Source organism: Rhincodon typus, unplaced genomic scaffold (assembly GCF_021869965.1).
Source record: "Rhincodon typus isolate 14 unplaced genomic scaffold, sRhiTyp1.1 hic_rhity00000837, whole genome shotgun sequence".
Classification (NCBI taxonomy): Eukaryota; Metazoa; Chordata; class Chondrichthyes; order Orectolobiformes; family Rhincodontidae; genus Rhincodon; species Rhincodon typus.
In genome coordinates, this window is record NW_025966475.1 from 31,183 (window position 1) to 42,645 (window position 11,463).

The 11,463-nt window shown below is 37.6% G+C and overlaps 1 long non-coding RNA gene across 1 annotated transcript; it reads left to right on the top strand.

Moving 5' to 3' along the window:
- Positions 1-251: 251 nt before the first annotated feature.
- LOC125481089 lies at positions 252-8,152 on the top strand. The gene is made up of 3 exons (XR_007261200.1): positions 252-439; positions 6,089-6,156; positions 7,956-8,152. It is a non-coding gene; the product is annotated as an uncharacterized LOC125481089 (long non-coding RNA).
- Positions 8,153-11,463: the final 3,311 nt, after the last annotated feature.

Consider the following 11,463-nt stretch of genomic DNA (forward strand, 5'->3'; position numbering starts at 1 on the left):
GCCAAGTAAGTGAAGGAATATCTATGCTATGTTGGGGCAGGTGAGGTGTATCAGACCTGGCAGCATGTAGGAAAAGTGCTACTGTGTGTGGTGGCAGGCTTGCCAATTGCCATGCTTGGATCCTTGGGAGCAGCTGTGTGTGTGTGTCCGTGTCCGTGGATCCGTGTGTGTAGCTATGCAGCTCAGAGGGAACTTTGGTGGCGGGGCTTGGGATCAGCATTCCCAATCTTTTTTTTTCTTCTTATGTGCAGACCTCTGAGGTTCGTGTGTGGCAGTGACTTGTAGAAGTGGATTGTGCATAGACTCTTGGAACGGCTGCCTGCAAGTGCAGCCAGACAACTGGGAGGGAATATTCTCTGGGACATCAGATCTGGAGGGAAGGCGAGGTACATTAGGTCCAGTGTCTGCTACAAATGTGTCGATTCCAGTAGCTGGCGAGGTGGGTGTCAATTCATGTCACAGGTCTAGCGTTACGGTGGGATTTTTGATCAGGGTCGGTGGGTATAAAGGGTGTAGGAGAAGTGTAGTGGGATGGTGAATGGTACGTTAGGGGTGGGTGTAATTTAGTAGTTACCCAGGAGTTAGACTAGATTTTTAATCTTCTAACTTTTCCTAGCTAACTGTTAACTGCAGCTGAACCCCTGTGGTATCCAAATGAAATGGATGCTTTTCAACGGGTTCGAGGTGCCAGGGAATTACCTATTGGAATCTTCAGTTTCTTGGGCAATTCTTTTAGAGTCAGCTACACCAGGGTTTCCTCAAGGTTCCACATGCAACATCCTCCTATGCTGCAGAAATGACTATCTGGCCATCAGGAAATCCAAACCTTAAATTTAAGGTGTTGGACTGGGATGGACAAGATCAGAAATCACATGACACCAGGTTATAGTCCATCAGGTTTATTTGAAAACACAAGCTTTCGGAGCATAGCCTCTTCGTCAGGTGTGATTTTTGACCTTTAATTGAAGGTATAAAAGCTTAAAATCCACAGGTGAGAGACGGGGGCATAGGCTACTATTTGAATTGACATTACTTTAATGGGGAGATGACTTTGTTATAGGATCACATGATACAGTGACCAACTTTGCTCCCTGTTAAAAATGACAGAGTATCCTCTGAACATCACGTCTAGGTGGCACAAAGAGCAGCAACTAACCCGAGATCATTCTTAAGCATTGAGAGGCAGCTGCCTGTCTGAACATTAAATGTTGATGACATTTAAAAATCCCTTGGGTGTGTACTTGAAGCCATAACCTAAAGGCCTAAGGATCAAGGGCTGGCAAGTGGGAACTGGCTAGATAACTCTTTTCCACTGTGTACAACCGGGTGAAGAGGAGGAATCGGCTCTCCTCCATTGATTGTCTTGCTTGGTCACAGCATTTTTGAAATCTAAACAGGAATCTAATTAACTCCCTGCCTGAGTTCTTCTGTCTCTAGCACCCTTTCAGACAGATCCCCACCACTGCAAGGTGTACAAATGGCTCAATAATGTCCCTATAAACCTCAATCATTCTATGTCTGTCATTATTGATTTCTCTGCTAAAGGAAATTATAAATCCAATCTATTTAGGAGCCTCATAATTTTATACACCTCAATTAAATCTTCCCTTCACCATCTCTGTAGTAGAGAAAAAGAAGTCTTTCTAAACTTTCCTTATAGCTAAGATTCTCAACTTATGGATCTTCATAAATCTCCTCCCCATCCTTTCTTGTGAGAGCGCATCCTTCTTGTAATGCAGATTTGTCAACTGTAATCAGTACTCAAACTATGGCCTAGCTAATGTTTTATCATAATTTCTGTGCTGGGAGCATTTGGTATCAAAAGGAAGATCAAGAATATATAGCTTAAAAAGTGCTAAGTGTCCTTGAGCTGTTAGGTTTTAACCTGAGACCACAGTTATTTAATTATTGATTTGTATTCTTCAAATTAGTGACAGTTGTAGATATATTTGAGTTCTTGGATAACAAATGTCTCTCTGTTTTGCTCCAGTGTTTGCTTTGCTACCAAGAGTCTAAAAGAAATGGTGAGAAAGCGAGTAAGCCTTTCAGTTCTGTTGTTATGAATCACTCATCCTTCTCTCCCCAAAGCAATGGCCTGAAATACAGTTCTTTTATGAAATTCCATGTCTGGCTTCTGATACTGGACAAGCTGTCATGAATCCCACTGACTTTCACCCCAATATCTGCAACTTCAAGAAAGATGTAAATCCAATAAGAGATACATTTGGTTTAGTCATTTTGATGACATGTCAACTTCTGTTCAGACTGGGTCTTGTTAATTGATGGTTTCATCAAACTGGCTCACCCTGTCATCAAGTGATCAGTGGAACCTTCTTAAATCAATATTTCATGCTCTTTAAAAATGCATTTTCATCTATGAAGTGTCTCAAGTATTAAAAATCAAATAATAGAAGTTGAAAATTGATTGCCCATTTTTCCTATTTTTGTAACAATTTTGAGGCAATCAAGATAAAAATAACACACATTCCCCAGGATGTTAGCTAATATGCAGAAATTTGAATACAAACTAATGCTTTAAAGCAGCTCTGTTAACAGTACTTAGTCGAATAGTATATAATAAGAAGCAATACATACAAGATTAAATGTACAAGATTTAGAACAGAGAACGAAAGAAACTTCTTTAACTAGAGAGTTCAAGTAGCGGAATTTAATTTTAGGATTAGTAGGTGAGGCAAAAGCTGCCAACTTTCAAAATCAGATTAGGCAGATGAACAACAGAATTGGAGGTAAGGAACATGAGAACAGGGCGAGTAAATGTGATTGAGATTATATTTTTACGCAAAGGTTAACATAAATATGGTCATGTGTTTTTTCAATGCTTAAGAATTTTCAATATATTAAGAAAGCGTGAAACTAAATTATATTCTGTTTTAAATGATTTCTGCAATGAAGAAAACCATATGACCTAGGTCAGAAGTAAGATCATGGTTTTAATGGTTGTTCTTATGGCTCAAGCTAATGTAAATTGTGAGAATGCTTTGAGGAAGAAGGATTCTTCTTCTCAAACACATAGCTATGTTTTAAATTGGTTTAGTTTTATAACTTAAAGTATGTAACAGATCTATGTGTATTAGTTTTGAATTTTTATTTTGTGCTTTAATGTAGACATTGGCAGTTGTTGTGTAGTCACATGTGGTTCATTGAATCAATAGGATATCGATAGGTTTTGGAGAACATTCAATATATCAGATTGGACGTTTAAGATTATATTAGATCACTAGAGGTTGAAACTACATAGTCAGAGCAGACACCTTGTTTATTTATGCCATACTACCTTGGTAAAGATCGATGGAGTTGGTCGATAAGAGAGAAAACCATTAAAAAAGGAATAATCTTAAAAGGTGATTGGCATGTCAAATAATGAGTCTGAAGACAGTAAGGAATGGAATAATTATGATGATCATTATTGTTAAAGAAATAAATCAGGACACTACGTAGCCAATCCAGAATTGACCAAGAGCTGTTCACATATTGATAAGTCAATTTGAGTTCAGGAAACTCTGATCATATACCATGGGGGCCAGTAGCTAGCAAGGATTAACACATTGTGATTCTCAAGGGTTCAATGCATACAGAAGAAGACCAAAGACAAAAGAAGAACTTAGTCAACAGAACAAAAGGAGATCTGTGCTTAGTCAACTAATGTCATAAACTGTAACCTGAAGAGAATTAATTGAGAACCACTACTTTTATAAAGTTTTGTTTCTTTTGCATTTGTTATGATAATCATAAATCTGCAGAACTTGTGAAAACATACTTGTACCTAGAATGGATCTTGTAAATATTCAGGACTTGTAAACTGTTAGATTGGCCTTCTCTAAACTCAGTCTATCATTATAATTGACTTAAGTCCTACAATTAAAGTTCAAGTGAACCCCTAAATCTTATACTTGAGTCAAATAATCTGTTTCAGTGCTGTAACTTCAATGTATTTCTAACCTGTGATTAAATGAATCATTAGTAGTTTTAAACTTGTTCTGTAATGACTAATTACAGAATAACCCTGCAATGACAGGAACATCTAAAGGAAGGCAATTCTTTTCATTATTGAAAGTATTTTTAAAGAGATCACACTGTACAATTTAAATGACATTAGTTTCAAATACACAACAATACAAATCACAGTGTTGTATATCCTGCATCTGACTTCATTCTGAAATGGTCATTTTGTTTATTTTCTTTTCCTAAAAGTATGCATTTCATAAAGATGGTGTGGTTATTCCATTCATGGAGGTGACAAGGAGCATGGCAAAAAGGGCAAATAATTGGGTGAACTAAACACAGTGAATGCTGGAGAAACTTGACAGGTCTGGCATCATCTGTGAAGAGAAGAAACAGAGTTAACATTTTGAGTCTGAAATGACTCTTCACATCCTGAAAAAGCTTTACCCTGAGGACACAGAACATTGAATCTTGGCCATAATAATAGCATTTTTCTTTAGTAAGTTGTTGGCATAACTGACAAAGCCCATCCTAAATGCCCTTGAATTGATTGGCTTACTGCAGCATTTCAGAGGGCTGTCAAGAACCAACTACGTTGTAGTTGAGTTACAAACAGGCCAGACCAAGAAAGGACACCAGATTTCCTTCCCTAAAGAATCTGAGTCAACTAGATGGGTTTTTGCAACAAAAAATGGAAGTTGTCATGGTCACCATCACCAAAGCTAACTTCATATTCCAGATTTATTAATTGAATTTAAATTTCACTAGCCACCATGGTGAGATTTGAATCCCTATCCCCAGAACATTAACCTGGGCTTTTGGATTACTAGTCAAATGACATTATCACTACACCACTATCTCTATCTACTCACAGCTTATGTAAGAAAATAAAAATACATCTCCCTCCTCCTACCATTAATTTTAATTTATGCCAGTCTGTCTGACATCACAATGGGATTATTGTATCACTTCAATCAAGCTAAACTATATTTGATCATTTATTGAGGGTTATCCTCCAACAGGTCAAAAATTGGATTAATCAGTTGAGGTATGATATTTCATTCTTTCATGCATTAAAGTTGAATTCACAAGTACTCCAATCATGTCAGGGCTCAATATTAAATGCAATGTTAAATTAAGTTAATGACCAGAACATCATGACTCTTGGATGAAAATAGGTGAAACTTTGTGGCCCATGTGTCTTTAGTATTTTTGTATTCTGTCTTAATTTAATATTTTGTTAATTCAATGCACTAAATTCCAGGTACAAAATAGTAAACTTAATGTGAGGACTTTATGAAGAGAAAAGAAACAACTTAGGGGGACTTCTGTGGTAAAACTTCATTCACTTGACAAATGTCAGGTGTAACTTGTTCAATATGCATTTTCTCTTTCTATCTCTGCACCCATATCTTCCCATATGAGTTGTATGAATTTGTGATGATCAGCTAATAACAAACCACTATAAACACTGATGAATAGCTACAATCCTCAAGATATTATAGAACACAGATTAATTGTCAACAGTTCTGACAGCATCGGTGGAAAGAGAAACAGAGTTAATGTTTCAAGTCCAGTTTCACTTCTCTTCACAGATGCTGCCATACCTGTTGAGCTTCTCCAGCACTACTTGTTTTTATTTCAGATTTCCAGCATCCTCAATATTTCGCCTTTATAGTTGATGAGTTTTTATTTGGTGAGATCAGCTGAAGTAAGCATCTTTAATTGCACTAACATTAATATACCGTGAATTATTAGTCTGGGAAGCAAGGTTTATTCATTCATTGTCTTATGATTTTCTATAGAATCTATCCTTATGGATGAAAGCTAATACAGAGGATTGTGCAGAAAGATTTCAGAGGGGAGAAGGAAAGCTTAATAGGTCATGTCCAAGAACAGCAGAGGAGAAATTTGTTGGAATTAGCTCTTTTTATGCCCAGCCCAATTTAGAATTGAACTGCAATGTTGCAATCTCACCATTTCATCACCTGTGATGAATCATTTGGATGCGATATAACAAAAGTTGATATTTAGAAATTGAGAACACAATTGATAGTTGTGGTCGATACAGAAACTGTGCTTCATATAACATCTTCATTAAAACCTAGCTTTGTCATTTTCCTAGCCTGTTTATGTTAAAATGGACGATATGGAATTTTGCAGGCATCCTATTGCAAATATGTGCCCTCCTGGGTGAGTATTTTATATTATTTTGATAGATTTCCAAGTTTTCAAAAAAAAACTGCATTGTGTAAAGTACGCAAAAACATGTTTGATTGCATTTGAATTTTGAAAATGATAAACAGGTATTAGAATAGCTTGAGGCTCCTTTCACTTCAGGAACTTGGATGGATGGTCTTTAAGCCTTTAAAGTGCAAATGTTGGAAAAGTTTTGGTAACCTTGAGGAAGTTCATAAGAGGTGTAGGCTCATAAAATGATTTTATGATCTCTTTTCAGGTAGGTATAAGATGGATAGCACAGTAATGAAAAATGGATGCAATTGATCACCTTTTACTGAGATTTGAATTGGAGGTATATTTGGCATGACCGTGGTGGAAATGAATGACAAAATTAGACACTCTATGCTCCTGTCCAAACTCAATTTTCTTCCACCTACCAAGCGTCTATTTCTCTGACTTCCAAAACGCAGTGCTTCTGGGAAATAGGTTTGGAAAGGCAAATCAGTGCAGGACTTATACACTTAATGGTAAGGTCCTGGGGAGTGTTGCTGAACAAAGAGACCTTGGAGTTCTTTGAAAGTGGAGTCCCAGGTAGACAGGATAGTGAACAAGTGTTTGGTATGCTTGCCTTTATTGTTCAGTGCATTGAGTATAGGAGTTGGGAGGACATGTTGTGACTGTACAGGACAGTGGTAAGGCCACTTTTGGAATACTGCATGCAGTTCTGGTCTCCCTGCTATAAGAAGGATGAAGTGAAACTGGAGAAAGTTCATAAAAGATTTACAAGGATGTTGCCAGGAAGGTTTGAGCTATAGGGAGAGGCTGAATAGGCTGGGGCTATCTTCCCTGGACTCAGGGATGACCTTACAGAGTTTTATAGAATCATGAGGGGGAATGGAGAGTGTGAATAGCCAAGGTCTTTTCCCTGGGTTGGGGAAGTCCAAAACTAGAGGGCATAGGTTTAAGGTGAGACGGGAAAGATTTAAAAGGGACCTAAGGGGCAACGTTTTCACGCAGAGGGTGGTGTATGTATGGAATGAGCTGACAGAGGAAGTGGTGGAGGCTGGTACAATAACAACATTTAAAAGGCATCTGGATGAATAGGAAGGGTTTAAGAGGATGTTGGCCAAATTCTGGCAAATGGCACTAGAATAATTTAGGATTTCTGGTTGGCATGGACAAGTTGGACCGAAGGCTCTGTTTCCATGCTGTACAGCTCTATGTCTCTATGGCTGTATGACTAGCTGCCCCACTCTCCTATCAACTAGTGCTTTTCTTTAACAATCTCAATGGCTAGAAGAGGAAGAGTATTGGTTGTGTTAATAGTAGCTTTTAAAAACAAAATCAAGTATGTAAAATCATACTGAAGCAGGACCAGAATCTATAGGCTTACATTGGAAGTTAAATGATTGATCTCCAGGTTAAATATTGTAAAATAAAACAAAGAACTGTGGAAGCTGGAAATCTGAAACAAAAACAGAAATTGCTGGAGAAACTGAAGAATGGTCACTGAATGTGAACTGTCAACTCTGCTTTCTCTCCACGGATGCTGCCAGACCTGCTGATTTTCTCCAGCAATTTTTGTTTTTATAACATATTGTAAATTCTAGTTTGGATTCTAGTAGGAGATCTTCCCCAGTGCTTTGAATTTCATTAAATCAACATTAAAAACACTTTGAAATTATGTAAAAGATACATAAGAAAACATTTCTGAAAGGTTACACAGTTTAAAAGGGAAAACCTACACTGAATGGAATAAGAAACTACAAAATATAATGCGATAAAATCTGGTTGTTTAATAAACATTACAGGGAACAATATGGTAGACCTACTGAACAAGCAAATCATTCTCAGGCATATATGAATACTCAATCCAATTTATGCTGTATTCCAACATCAACTGGATCACAGAAGTTGGTTCCACTGGATGTGTATGGCAGACCAAATTTCGATCGTTGGACGACAACATACCATGATGCCTACAACACATACCACGATCCACAGGATGTAAGTTGAAATCATCTTTTTGCTGACAATAGGTTAAACATAAGACATTGAAATTTTGTGATCAGCTACACATTTTTAAAAAGGTGGGTAAATAAAAGAGAATTTTGCCTTCTCCTTTTCTTACCTCAATAGGACACTCTGTACTTGACAAATGTTGACAACAAAGGAAATAGGAACAAGATAAGGCCATTTATCTCCTCACGCTTGTTCAATTAGATCATGGCTGCTCTGTTACTTGACTCTACATACCCATGTTTGCACCGTATTCCTTGAAACCTTGGGTTAACGACAATATTCATTGCAGATTTAGAATTAACAATTGATGTAGCATCAATTACTGTAGTAAAAATAGAGGTCCAAATTTCTCTTATGCTTTTCATATAGAAGCGTTTCCTAACTTTACTACTGAAATGCATGACAAACAATTTTTTTTGCCTCTATCTCTTCACAAATAGAGAGGTAGTTTCTCTTCGCCTACTCCATCTGTTCTCACTTTACATCTTGAAACTTGGAAAATAAAATTTATCTTTCTAAAGTCCAGGTGCTAAGGCAAGAATTTTCGTAATCCCACTTAGTACTTTCACCATGGAGTCTTGGTATCATTTCGTAAATCCGTACTTCACTCACATTAAGGTCATTATATCTGTTTGAATCAGTGGAGACCATTCTGTTCACAGTTCTCAAGGGGTGGTTAAAACAGACTATTATATAGCTGCAGTAAAACTTCTAACCCTATGTATTTTAGACCTATTGATAAAAGGCTAGCATTCCATTAAACCACTTAATTATTTTCTGCACCCATCTATGACAGTTTAATGATTTTCAAAATATTATTCCAAGGATATTGTTCATATTTCTTTGTTTTATACTGTTTATTTACTGCTTTAATCTTTAGTCTCTTTACCCATTAATCTTGGCTGGTCCTAACCTCATATCCATGTAAATAGCTTTGCTTAAGTTTAAGATTCTTGTATGTAATTGGAAAATGTCACTTCCAAACTCATCATGGAATTCAGCAATATTATGATCATTATTTCCCAGTGAATCTTCTACTATGATATTCCTAACGAACCTTGACTTAGTGCATAATACTAGATCTAAGTTGGCTTTATTCCTAGTTAGTTCCACTTTGTCTTGCTCCAGGAAGTTGTCATGAAAACATTTCAACAAACCTATCTTTTAAATCATCTTTGCCAATATCCTCAAGCAACTGTCTGTGTGAAGTTTGCACATTCTCCTCATGTCTGCGTGGCTTTCCTTGGAGTGCTCCCGTTTCTTCCTACAGTCCAAACATGTGCAGGTCAGGTAGACTGGCCATACTAAATTGCCCCATAGTGTCCCAGCATGTGCAGACATGGTAAATACAGGTAGGGTAAAGGGGTGGGTCTGGGTGGGATGTTCTTCAGAGGGTCGGTGTAGACTTGAGCCAAATGGCTGTTTCCACACTGCAGGGATTGTATGATTTTATGAGCATGATAGTCCGAGTCTTTTTGAAGATTAAATCCTCCCACTCCCACAAATATCACATTGTTTTTGTGACAAACTGTTATTTTGTTATAAGTACTATTGGGGGTTTATGCAGTGCCATTAATATTTTCTGACCCTTGCTATTCCAAAAAACTACCCAGAGTAATTCTACTTCACAACCTCAGAAGCCAGATACCTTCTCACTACTATTCTCATGTACTTTCCCATTTATCTCAATTTGTCCTACAAGATAGTTGATCTTATTGCAGATGGTTTGAGATTCAGATAAAAAAACTTTTAGTTTAATTTTTAAACAATGATACTCTGCATCAACCATAATCGCTGTTCTATAACTAACATTAAAATTCTGTCCCACTATGCATGGCTTTACCTAGTTCCTTTGCATTGATCCTTTTTTCTTTTTTCTGAATTCCACTTCACCAAAACTCTATGCTGCCACCTCTGTTAGTTTAAAGCCCTGTCACAACCCTTGTCATATTAGTCCTAGCCTGGTTTAAATACAGCCCATTCCAACTAAGTAGCTGTCTTCTTCTAAGTACTGATGTCAGAACCCATGAATCAAAACCCCTCCTTTCCATACAACTGTTTGAACCACATGTATAATTCTCTAAACTAGACAAAACACTGTGGATGCTGGAAATTTGAAACAAAAACTGAAGAAATTATGCAGGTCTGACAGCATTGTAGAGAGAAGAACAGTGCTAATATTTTGAGTCCAGTTCAGCATTTTTTGTTTTTGTATAAATCCCTAATCAGCATTACTCTATACCAATTGGCCTGTGGCTCTGACAACCTTCTGGAGATGATTACCTTCCATCTTCTTTGTCTTAGTTTGCATCTTAACTCCTCAAGCTCTATTAGGATAGTGTGTAGTTCTTGGTTCCCAACTGGATCCAACCCCTCCTAGTTCAAGTTCCTTTCAGCCAAGAGGAGATGTCCTTAATCCTAGCACTGGGCAGGTAACTCAACATTTGGAGCTCCTGGCTGCAGATAAAGAGAACAGGATCTACTCCTCTGGTTGTACTGTCTTTTATCACAATGACATTCCTTTTTGCTCATCTGACTTGAATGGCATCTGCATCCTGATACCATGGTCAGTTAATTCATTCACGCTGCAGTCCTTCTCCACATAAATGGCAAACAGCTCAAGGATCAAAATCAAAGGCTTTGGCTCCTCCATCATTACATGCAGGTTCTCTATGTCTACCCGACATGCAGTCACATCATCCCATCCCTGACCACTCAACAATTCTAAACTTTTGCCTAACCTAAGGGGTGTGACTGCTTCCTGGAAGAAAGCATTCAGGTAATTTTCCCCCTCCCTGGTGTCACACAATGCCTACTACTCAGACTCCAACTTATCAAATCTGTGGTAAAATTGTGCAAACTGCAGACACTCACAGCTTACATGTTTATCTGGGATGACAGTGTATTCAACAGATTGCCACAGATACGGCCCACCACCATCTCTGCAACTGTCTAACCTCATTTGTTTCATTAGCTATTAATCTATACAAATAAAATAATAGAAGGTTATTACTCTCTTAGCTTGGTAACAAAATAAGAACACTCAGCTGCTACAGGATGCTTAAAGGAAGAAGTAAAAGGAGCATTTTATTGCTTCTGCACCAAATTCTCAAATTAATACTTGGTCCCCATTATACTCAAAGTTTCCTTTCTGTGTGTCCCCTTGCTTAGTGTGGTTTGCAAACCTGTTGACATCTATCAACACTGGCAAATTAGTTTCAGAGATAGTAGGAACTGCAGATGCTGGAGAATCTGAGATAACAAGGTGTAGAGCTGGATGAACACAGCAGGCCAAGC